Source organism: Urtica dioica, chromosome 6 (genome assembly GCF_054948205.1).
Source record: "Urtica dioica subsp. dioica isolate 48M chromosome 6, U.dioica_male_clone48M_v1_H2, whole genome shotgun sequence".
NCBI classification, from domain to species: Eukaryota; Viridiplantae; Streptophyta; class Magnoliopsida; order Rosales; family Urticaceae; genus Urtica; species Urtica dioica.
The window spans coordinates 32,419,332-32,431,307 of NC_142761.1; positions in this window are offsets into that span (position 1 = coordinate 32,419,332).

An 11,976-nucleotide genomic window follows, 5' to 3' on the forward strand; every position below is an offset into this window, starting at 1 on the left:
AGATACACAAGCTCACACTATTTTTATTCTCTCGCCGAGTGAATTGTAAGACGAAACATTATGTCAAAGAGCAATGGTTGAAAATAGTAATTCAATTCTTACAACTACTTTGTTAAGCACTATGTGTGTGCGCAGTAAATAACCTTAAATAATAATAATAATAATAATAATAATAATAATAATAATAATAATATAAACTGCGGCCTTTAGCGGTATGGTGATATAAGAAATAATTTTATGCTTAAAAATAAAGATGCACACAGATACTTAATTTTTGATACCATAAGCTCATATAACTAATTTCATTTAACCTAAGTTCACAGTCCACATATTTTATTAAACATTTCTCTGTAAATATTTTAAAGTAGTCTGATCTAATTAAAAGATTTAAGATCGAAAAGGCTCACCGCTACAAGTTTAATGTCAATGCTTCCCTCCCATGTGACTCGGGTTGTATCGACATTGGAGCTATCATCCGCAACTCGACGGGTTTTATTATGGTAGCCTTGGCTTGAAACCTTCTAGGCATTTCACAATCAAAGAAGCAGAGGTTTTTGCTCTATGTCTCGGCTTATCGTGAGATTTAAATGTGAGATACTCTATCCACTTCGTGGAGTAAGATTCGAAGATGGTAGTCCAAGCTTTGGAGATACACTTTCATTTTATTAACAAATTTGGATATATTTTGTCTCATGTTTCTAGTTTATTGTACGTCTTTTCGGGAGCAAAGTTATCTCATATCTACAGAGAGGTCAATATGGTCGCTCATGGATTGACCATTCTTGCTCTTTCCATAGATAATGAACTTCTTTAGTTGTAGGAGTTTCTGCCTCGATAGAATCTATAATCTTAGTTGAACAACATAATTTATATGATAACAAATTATATTTCCAAAAAAAAAGACCGGATAAGCTCATAAATCTGCATGTAAAGTTTTTGGAATTTTTTTGAAACATGAGAGAGCCATATTATTAATTTGAAGTAACCAAATCGGCTGTAGAGCAAGTGTAATATAAGGTGGACTCTCAAAGATCCAAAAAAACTGCGTTGTTGAAACTAAAAGAAGATCTAGCTAGAGTGTGAGTAACAAAATTTTCGTCTCGGAGAGTGAAGTGACTCGAGCAAGCACCACCATCAATAAGAAAACGATGGATACCAGAGATGATCAGTTTGATCTGGATTAAGAGTTTTGAGCCGTGATTGCCTTGACGAGGGAGAGACAATCACTTTCAACCACATTCACTGATATGCTGTGTGTATTTGTGAATAGAGAACTCTTGCAGACCGCGAACGATTCCACCACCATAGGGGCAAAGGTAGTCGGGGATTGGCTGTAGAACGCACCAATTAGGCTCCCGAAAGAATCCCTTATAACACCCCCAAAATCAGCCCCTGACTCGTTCTTCAGAATGGCCGCATTAATGTTCATCTTTAATTTTCCAGCACTCGAAGGGATCCATCTTGGCTTAGCACGAGGGTGATCACTTTAGGGTGGTCGTCGAATCTGAGCAGAGTGAAATTCATGGAGCCAAGTCCCAACAACCTCAGGGATGAAGAAGCCAGCTTGGGAGTCGCTGCCATGGACGAGAGCACTTTTGGCTTTCTAGAAACGAAAGCAAATGGCCGGGTAATGTTTCCATTCTGCACGAGAGAGCAGCGTCCAGATTTGATGACTAGATCGCTAACCCTAGTAGATGGAGAGGCTCAGATCCGGTTCTCAAGGATAGAGGAAGACCATATTTTTTGTGGACCGGTAAGCAAAGGAACAAGATGTGAGTGGGATCTTCATATGAGCCACACATGTGACATGATCAGGAGCATGGGATGCGTCCTCGAGTAAGAGCTTCAAAAAGTGGGAGGCTGTTGCGTACGAGTCTTCACATGAAGATTTTAAGATTAGGCAGAGTGGAAACCCCTCATAAACTCTTCCAAAAGGTCGGTGGAGACGAGGATGAAGGCATAGAGGCAACACCAAAGTCCGAGAGAAGTGTATACATGATTTAACCGTGTAGGTTCCGGCCTCGTTGTAATGCCATGTGAACGAATATGGAAGGGACTAGAGACTCAAGAGGATCGATAAGATGGCTTCGGCCTCAGTGGGTCAGAGCATATCTCAAATAAGAGTCGTGTTCCAGGAGCGAGATGGGACATCGATCAAGTTCCAGGAGCGAGATGGGACATCGACAATCAGGTTCTCTAGACCCGCATGAGGGGTAATGATCAGAGTGAAACTAGGTTGGTGAGGGAGCCATTGGTTGGTGAAGACTTTGATGTTAGACCCATCTCGGACTTGCCAACGAAGGCTGTGTTTGAGAGCATCTCGACCGCGCAAGAGACAGTGCCAAAGGTACGAGACTCTGGCTTTGATATATGCTGTAAGGAATGAGTCATTGTGAAAATCTTTAGCTTTAAGTACATTTGCGGTGTGCGAGGAGGGTTTTGAGATCAATTGACAGCCTTGTTTGGAGATTGAAGCATCCGAGATCCTGAAAGCCAAGGCTCCCCTCACATTTCATGCGACACAGCATATCCTAGGATTCCCAATGAATTTTTTGATTGTCGGGATCGCCACTCCAGAAGAATCTCGCCACGATGGACTCCACTTCCTTGTAAAGATTTGACGGAAGTTGAAACACACTCATGCAAACCCCATCAAAGACCCGTCGAGGGCGGATTTCCGGATCATTGACGAGAGTCCTTCCGCACAAATAATAAATAGGTATGGAGAGATGGGGCATCCCCGACGAAGGCCACGATGAGGTGTGATGTTGCCTAGAGTAGACCCATTGATGTTGAAGGCATAGGTGAGAGTGGAGATACAGTCGGAGAAGATAAGGCGGCATTATCTGTGAAGCTCAGCTTCCGAAGAATGAAGTCGATGTATGAGCACTCGACTCTGTCAAAAGCTTTGCCGACCTTTAGCTAATCCATCCCTTGGTTCATTTCATCCACTGTGAAATGGAGTGTAGTATCTCAAAATCAACAATGATGTTGTAGGTGATGGGACGGTACTGGAAAAACGCATTATGGGACTACGAAATGATGGGGTCGGGGAAGTACTTCAGGCGGTTGGCCATGGCTTTTGTAACAATCTTGTAGACCACGTTACTATTGGAAATTTTGCATTCCTATAACCGTGCGGAAAATAAATAATTACGCTAATATGCTAATTATTTATACGATTACATAAATTAGATCTAGATTTGCATATTGAATAGAGCTAGATTTGAGAGAGCAAATCAAGCAACCGATTAGAAGACGAGTGTTCAGATTACTTACATTTCTGGCAATCTGCTACTGACTTCTTCAAGATCCTGTTCTAAGCTCTAATAACTCGATCTTCAAGGTTTTAATCTTCGAGAACGACGACATGACTCTCATCGTTTGGATCTCCAGTGATGATACAGTAATCTTCCGAAACGTAATCTCCGGATGAAATAAGAAGAAAGTGTGGGCACACTCGTTATCTCACAACGACTATGATTTAGAGATTCAGGTCGTGTCACGTTTATGGGAATGGAATAACGAAGTCTGAGGGAGAGGAAGAGAGAAGAAATTTCGGCCACACCTAGTGATGTTGGGCCAATATTTTGACTTCTTCTCTATAATTTTTGTGTTCTTCTTGACCCCTATTTATAGTGATAGAATAGAGATATTCTAGGAAGCCATTAGGGTATCCTTATTCTCCTATAATCTTTCTTATTTTCTAGTTAAGCATGAACCATTAGATCTTGACTACAGATCCTACTTTTTCTCTCATCCATCATATCAAAATCTAGGATATTATATTTCATTATTTTTCTCATATATTTAAGTAATCTAGATATTTGAGAATAATGAGGACAATACCTTATTTCCTTATTTAATGGCGAGAATATCTCCAAATATTCTCTCCTAAATATTATGAATTTAAATATGAGAGAGAATAAATGACAATATCTTATTTCCTTTTAAATAATATTATCTCTCTTATTTAATTGATTAAAGAGAAAATATCAGATAATTTCTACCCATAGTAGGCGCCCACATGTACTGGTACTGGGCCTAGAAATTTTGAATTTTACAGTGTGCACAAGGCCCAATTAAATTCAATTAATTATTTGGTTGATCCAACAATAAATAATTAATTCCACAGTAAATAGTTTAATTCAGCAAATAAACTAATTTTTGAATGAATGCAACTAATACCTTTTAGAGCTGTGAGATTGTAATAATTAAAGTATTCATTATTACTAGAGAGTTCTTATTCATTTTTATCAGAGCCGAATCGAGGACTACGGATCTAGTAGCAGAAGCTCCTATAAATCCGATTAAATAAACGAAACAGTCATTTCTCTAATTTAATCGATTCGTCAATCTTGGGGATACTTCACAAAATAATCCAAGACTGCACTATTCTTATTGCTAGAATTATATTTTACTCATCGCAAGAGCGTCCACTAATATAGTCAGTACATGATCTCAATCCTCCAGGTTCAACTCGTATTGAGAAATGTCAATTATTCTGTTATGCCCTTCTTGATACATAGGAGCCCTAAGCACCGTTGCTTCCCCAACGAAAGATTCTTTTGTACGTACTTTCTACAAAAGTGTGCACAATCAATCAGTTCTAGAATCAACCCTTAGGTGAGTGAACACTGACCTTCTTTCAGGAAGGATGGATTCTGTACCTGTGAATCACTTTCTGCTCAGATCATATCGTGAATTCCCAAGACATAACTATTTTGGCATGATAGTAGCCATTAACGAATGAGTCAAAGAACCCAGTAATATAAGCTAGAATTATGTGATCACTTTGGGATTTAGATTAAGTCTCACTGTGACCATCATAGCGACCCTGGTTAGTGTATCGTAACAGTACTTAAATGACACATCCATAACCAAAGTTTATCCAGACCGTACACTTACTAAAAGTGTAGAATGCTCCTACCAAGTGATCAACATTCACTTATGTTCCACATATATGATTTTAGATACAGCTATCTAGGCATGTATCAATCATCGACTACGTTTTATCTCACCGCCCGAACTTCGCTGCCCAGCATGTAATTCAGTTTAATACGGAGGCTATAGATGATTATTGTTTCTCTTTAGAAAACAACCCACTAATCATAAATGCTAATAAAGTAAACTTCTTATCAAATTCAGTATTCATTCATGTTTATTTTATTATCTTCAGTAGACAATATTCCTAACAGTTACACACACTGATCGGCCTGAAATTGAACATATTCCTTGACCTCTTTATTTTCGGGACAAGAATGATTGTGGTGAGGCTGAAACCGCTAATAGACTCATCCCCATTAAGGACAAAGAGGCACACCTCGAGACCTTGTCCTCGACAACCCTCCACATATACTCTAAAAGAAGGTAGGGTGGAAACCATCAGGGCCTGGTGCATCGAGGGCTGAGATAGCGTCGGCATTCAGATGCTCTGTATGGATAGACTCAAAGGGTCTCAATGCCTCTAGGGACGACCCAGAAGAGCTAAAAATGTCAAAGAAGTAATTTTTAGTGATTCGTACAGTATAGTCCTGATCCTCAAACCAAATCCCGTTGAAGTCTACAATGTTGCGGATGAGGTTATTTTTGCTATAGATCCGAGCTTTGGAGTGAAAGAACTTCGTATTGGCGTCTCCAGAAAGAACTTCGTATTGGCGTCCAATCGATCCTCAATCGTTGCTTCCAATGATGTTCCTCAAGGAGGAGAAGGTGAGAGAGAGGGAGAGAGAGAGACTTCTCGGTATCTCGAATAGAGGCCACGTTGGAAACCGATCTGTTGCTATTTTGGAGAGAATAAAGTTTGTGTTGAGTGTTGCGGACTTTACGGTGAATATGATTGAACCTCTCTTTGTTCTACTTTCTGAGAGCATCGCCGCAGCTGGAGAGACAAGTAGTAAAGAGCTCTTGTTGCCCGGATAGGAATTCCAGCAACGCCTGATGAGATCTGTGCACCTGTCTTCCTTGGTCCACTGAGGCTCAAAGCGAAAGGCCTGCGAGCAGGTAGGAAGGGCCCCTAGCTTTTTGTCGAGGATGACTTGGATCACACGGTGGTCAAATCCCTGAAACCCGAGGTGGTATACCTGACAATGAGAGAATAAGTCCGACCACAAGGCAACAGAAACCACCTAATCTAGCCGTTCCTGAATATTTTCCATCGCTGCCTGGCCATTGTCCCAAGTCATACGCTCATTGGAGAAAGAAAGGTCTTGAAACCCGCAATTGCTTAGACAAATTCTGAAATCCACCATACTTGGCCTAGACCTGGTCGAGCCTTCGATTTTATCATCGTAGTCAAGGAGTTCACTGAAGTCGCCAAAACAGCATCAAGGGAGGTTTGAGAAGTCTCAAAGACATCGGAGAAGACGCCACAACTGATGTCGCTTGTCACGGGAAGGGTGACCGGAGAACCCGGTAAGACGCCACACCCGACTGAGAGGGTTGGTTTAATCGAGTCAATATGCCAAATCGAGAAGCTATGGATGTCGACATGCGAATCATAGTGCCAGAAGATAAGGAGACCACCACTGAGACCTCGACTATCGAGCGGATTAAAATTCGGTAAACCCATACAAGCACCGTAGCCGCGTGCACATCGTATGTGTAGTCGAGTTTTGCAAAGGAAGCCCACACATGTGGAGAGACCTTTTTGGAAGGCCTCAAAGCTTAAGAATGACTCAGGGCTCCCCAACCTTTGAGCATTCCAAGCAAGGAAATTCATTACACCCAACGGGACTGCGCTGATCCAAGGGTGGAGAAGAATGCATCATCCACAGTTTCCTAATTTTCTCTTCTTTTGGAGTTCCAACTTCCAAAATATTGTTCTTCGTTGTGGCTTCCCACTAGTAGAGGGACCCCTTTCTCACGAGACACGTTCTTTCATTTCTTAGTCAAGGGGTAGGGATTCAATGGAGAGAGATCCACTAAAAACATTGGGGCCAGAGAGGTAGATATGTGGTTGTGGATTGGGGTTAAGGGTTTTTTGGAGAGATGAGAGGTAGAGAATTGGGGACATACAAACTAACGGAGGTTCAAGATGGATGAGAGTTCAAGATGGGTAGAGTTGTGATATTTAGGCATGGGTCATAAGTAATTTAGGTAATTGGGGTTAGGTCGTGGGTGAAAGTCGTTTGGCTAGTATGATGGTTAAAAACCGGGTACAGCTGCGACATGGGGCGAGTCAAATCCAGGTGAAAGAGCGGTAATTTTGCATACTTGAAATCAACCTATTTGATTTCTCTATCTTTGCCCAATTTGATCTTCAATCCTCGCCGCAGAGGAGTTCTGACATTGAATCGGATACAGACGTGGAGGAAATGGCCGAAACAGCGACCCCGATCAACGCAATCGAACTCGAGGATGCCCCAAACTTGCTTGCCTAGAAAAGAGCCGATAGCATTAGTCATATCAAAGATGGGAATGCATTGAATTTGAAGCCAAAGACTTGTGAACCAAAAGTTATCATCATTGTTACTATCAGTAGAAGGATCTTTAAGAATAAGGAGCATTTTGTCAAAATTCCATGGTTCGTTTGTTGGAATTGATCTAGGTTTAAGAAAAAGTTTAACACTTCGAGCAAGTGGCTGAATTTAAAAATTTTCCTTAAAACAAGTAAAACGATTTTACTAACCTAGACACAGAGCAAGTACATATAAATTAAAACTATAAACGAGCAATACATGTTTACTAACCTTTGAGAAGCTTGAACGTTGAGAAGCCTTTGGAAGGTTGAAACATTCGTCTCCCCTCGCAGCACGCCTCTCTTCTATCCTCGGGAACTCGAGCAACCACAAAAGTTTCTATCACAATAATCACTCGAGAAAGAAAGGAATTAGTGTGTGGGAAATTTTAAACACGACGACTCGAGAACAAGTCTCAAAGTCGAAGAGCTAAAACACTAGGTCAAATGTAGACCTAGGTGCCAAAACAAAAACGAAAAGAACTTAGAGAGAGAGAGGGGAGTGGGCGGCCAAGTCTAGAGAGAGAAGCTCTCAATCTCTAAAACTTTGGAATGAATGAAATGTGAAGAATGAGGGCTCTATTTATAGGAGAGGTTTTACCTTCAATAAGGTAGTTTCCTCTTCTATAGAATATCACATATTCATGAGCAAATATTGCCTTTATTCCACATAAGTCACACGGCCAAGAGGGGACTTCTAGAAGGCTTGGATTTGTTTCCTCTTTTGTTTTGCTTCTCCCTTGACTCTAGCTGGCCGAAATCTCCCTTTCCATGTGGAGAAAATTTGTTTCCTTTTTATCTTTTGGCAAGTATCTTGATACATTAATGCACAAAATAATCTCTCTTTTTCTCTATGGGTTGGATGGCCAAGTCTATCTAGAAGGGACTTCTAGATGCTTCTTCATTTGTTCATGACAACATAAGAAAGGCCCATTAAGAATTTTCAAATAAAATTCCATGAAATGAAATTCTATTCTCAAGGCCCAATTCCTTAATGTGGCCGAGTGACATAGAATTTATTGTCATCATATGACAATGTCAAAAAAAATTATTGACATTCATTTCGTCCTATGTCCAAAATGACAAAAATACCCTTTAGACAATTTTCGTAAAACCTATCTCGTTCTTGTTTTGACTTAGCTTCTAGTTTAACTATTCCTACTCGATATGATTTGTGACAGTGACCTCATGGATCCAAATGAACAAAGCTTGAGCTTAAATACTTGGACTCAAAAGTTCACAAACCTTTTCCAAGTTTAGCTTAATGTCAACTGACTCCACTAAAGAGTTGACACTGAGAATCTCTCGGTTCAAATGAATTTATTTTCTACTCAAGAATTCAACTAAATATTGATGAGTGGATCCACTGAATATTATCTATGTTTACCCTTCATGAATATCATCAGCTAGTCAGGATTTACAAAATTACAATTTTACCCTTCTAGCTGTTATTTCCTCAACTCATTTGTCGCTTGTGAATAAGTTAGAAACAATGTATTGACGAAGAGCTAACAAGTCACATTGTTTCATCCAACGAGTCATGACTCAATTTGGACACTGGCCAGTTCATTTATTCACATTCCAAGGAACAAAGCATGATGTGATATACATTGCATTTCAGCAATCTTGTACATGAATTCCATATCTATGAGATCTTCAAAAAGTTACTCATGACATCTTCATAACTTAGTACTTCACCAATAGGTCCTGTTAAGAATCATACAGTGAATCCAAACTCTGACTTTCTCAAATGAGAATACGTAAGCTATGAAATGACATGTCTCATTTTAGGATAGAGGTAAGCATGATGCAATTCATACGTAGTGACCTCGAGACATAAGAGGTTAAATGGTTTATTCTTATCTTGTCTCTAGAAGTGCACTGGTCAATTCAGTACCTTCGAAAGATACCTAGAAGAACTATAGAGTCTCCAACTCTCAATGCCCCATAACCAGACATCATAGAGTCTCCTAACAATCATACTGAGATCAATAGTCATTTGATCCTTAGATTGCGAATATATTGTTTTAAGCAAACCATGAAGAGTTTGTTCTTGCAAATCTACATTTGTCTCTTCATATGTTATTAGGTTTGTTTATGGACTAAAGACTAAGGTTTTATCATAAAGCTTCAGACAAGGAAGGATGAAAGAACGTTTTAACTTTAATTAATAAATAAGCAATTGCAAGCAAGAGTCTTCGTAAGACTATATGACATCAAATGTACATAAATAGACACTACAACTCTTCTTGTGGGCACCATTGTCAACATCGTTGGCCAACTCTCTTTCTTATCGTAGCTTAGGGAAAAGTTGAAGGCGAAAGCATCAGCTGCCACTTTAGAGATATCGAGAGAGCCAATTGAATCCCATAGAGAGTGCAAGAGGTCTTTCAAAAAGTTCAGACCTATGGCTTCGCCGTGAGAATTTTCCCCGAGAGGCTGAACCGGAGCTCTTTCAAACTTTCCAAAATCCAATCCTTCTCAATACTCACAATTTCATCTTCCCTGGAGAAAGACATTCTTTGGAATTTTTCTATCTTATCATCCATATGGTGGAAAAAAGGCGAAACGACACACTTTAAAGGAGGGAGAAAACACTTTAGAGTCTAGTGAGAAATTTTTTTTTTTTACGAATTAACAAACTTTTAAAGTTTTGGACTTTAATAATAAGAAATTTTTTTTGTCATATATATGTATAGCCAAACCAATGTGTTTTGTTTTTTGAATTAGTTATCTAAATTTAGGTATATTAACCGGGAGACATGACTTAATCAATAAAGAAAAGGGAAAAAAAAAATTATTAAAAAAAACCCAACCAAGTTTTCTAGATTAGAGAAATTAACGCTAGGAACAATTCGTTCCCTTTCTTTGACAACGATTGCCTTAAAATAGAGATGTTGTCTTAGTTTTTTTTCAATTATATAATTTTTAGTTATGTAATTAAGTCATATTATTTGTTGTATTGACGGCCATTAAGACAACAAAACTTCCCCCTGATTTAATGGTCACTGGTTACGCATCAAAGCGTAACGTTGAGATAGAAAAAACTCATAGAAAGTTTTTCATTATTAAATTATAACAATGATTACCTGTATAATATTAGTATATTACTACCAATAGTTGTCTATTGTGACTTTTGAATTTTTGGAATCTTTTCATAATTTAAATTTAAAGAATCTCTCACTATTTGTCAGTGCTGAATTCATTAAATATTAGTGACACGTCACACACGTAGACAAATAGTATTTATTGTTTTATGTTTTACGAATAACATTTAGTCATGATATATATAAATATATATATATATATACATATATATATATATATATATATATATATATATATATATATATTTGCAAAATATTTGGGGTTTGGCAAGCCGCAAACCCATGTTTATTTTGGTTATAATTTATGTTTTTTTTTATTGTGAGATATAGTTAACCCCAAAAATAAAATAACAATAAATTCCGCATTTTTTTCTCTAGTTTTATATTTGTCTAACAAGACTTAATCGCTTTTTTTAAAAGAACATTATTAGTCAATGATACAAAAACTTATGTATACAAATATTATTATACAAATACACTACAAAATTAAATAAATGTTGGCAATGGTGAGATTTGATCTCATTTTTTGCTTGTAGGAGAAAAATGATATTATCACTTGCCCTAAACAAATTTGGATATTTCATCTTACCTTATTGTCTTCATAATAAAAATAATTATCCTCAAGCATTTAGGCACCGCCTCCTGCCTATGAGGACCTATGTTCAATCCTCGAGACAATGATTTGTCTCAATGATTTGATCTTTATAATATTTCTTTGTAATATGCACTTAAATGTTCCATCTATTCAAGTATATGGGCCCACATAGCACAAAAAAGTTGCCCTACCCCCGAGCCCCTCAGCCTCTCGGCCGTGAGACGGTCGGTCCCCTCGGCCACAGGACGACCAGTCCTCTCAGCAGCTCGGCCTCTTGGAAACACTTTGGATGCTCCTTTCACTTGAATTTTTTTTTTTCTCTAAACACCCTAAGCGCTCTATATTTCCACCCCAATCACTCTAACGTTGAGCGTCGGAGAGGTAATCAGATGCAACACTTCTAAGTCCCTTTGAACGTGATTTCTATGTTCTTATTTTCAGATCACCTCAAAGGAAGTGAAGGACGCTTCATTGTTGAAAGTGATGTTGAGAGCAAGAGGAATGGAAAAAACTTATTAGAGATTACGAGAGAGAGAGAGAGAGAGTTGACAAATTAATTAAGAAAATATGTTGATATAAGAGTTGACTTGCTTGCTTGGTATATTTCTAAAAATAAATAATAAAGAAAACATACAAAAATTAACAGGGTTAAAATCGTCAACAATTTTTAGCTGAAATGCGATGTCATCGAATTTGGCCATTTAAAAAAAAAAAATTCAAGCGTTGGCCGTTATGCAATCTCAAGGTTTAATGTTGCCCAATTCGCGTAATTTTTCTTATATATATATATATATGGAGAATTTTTATTCTTATGT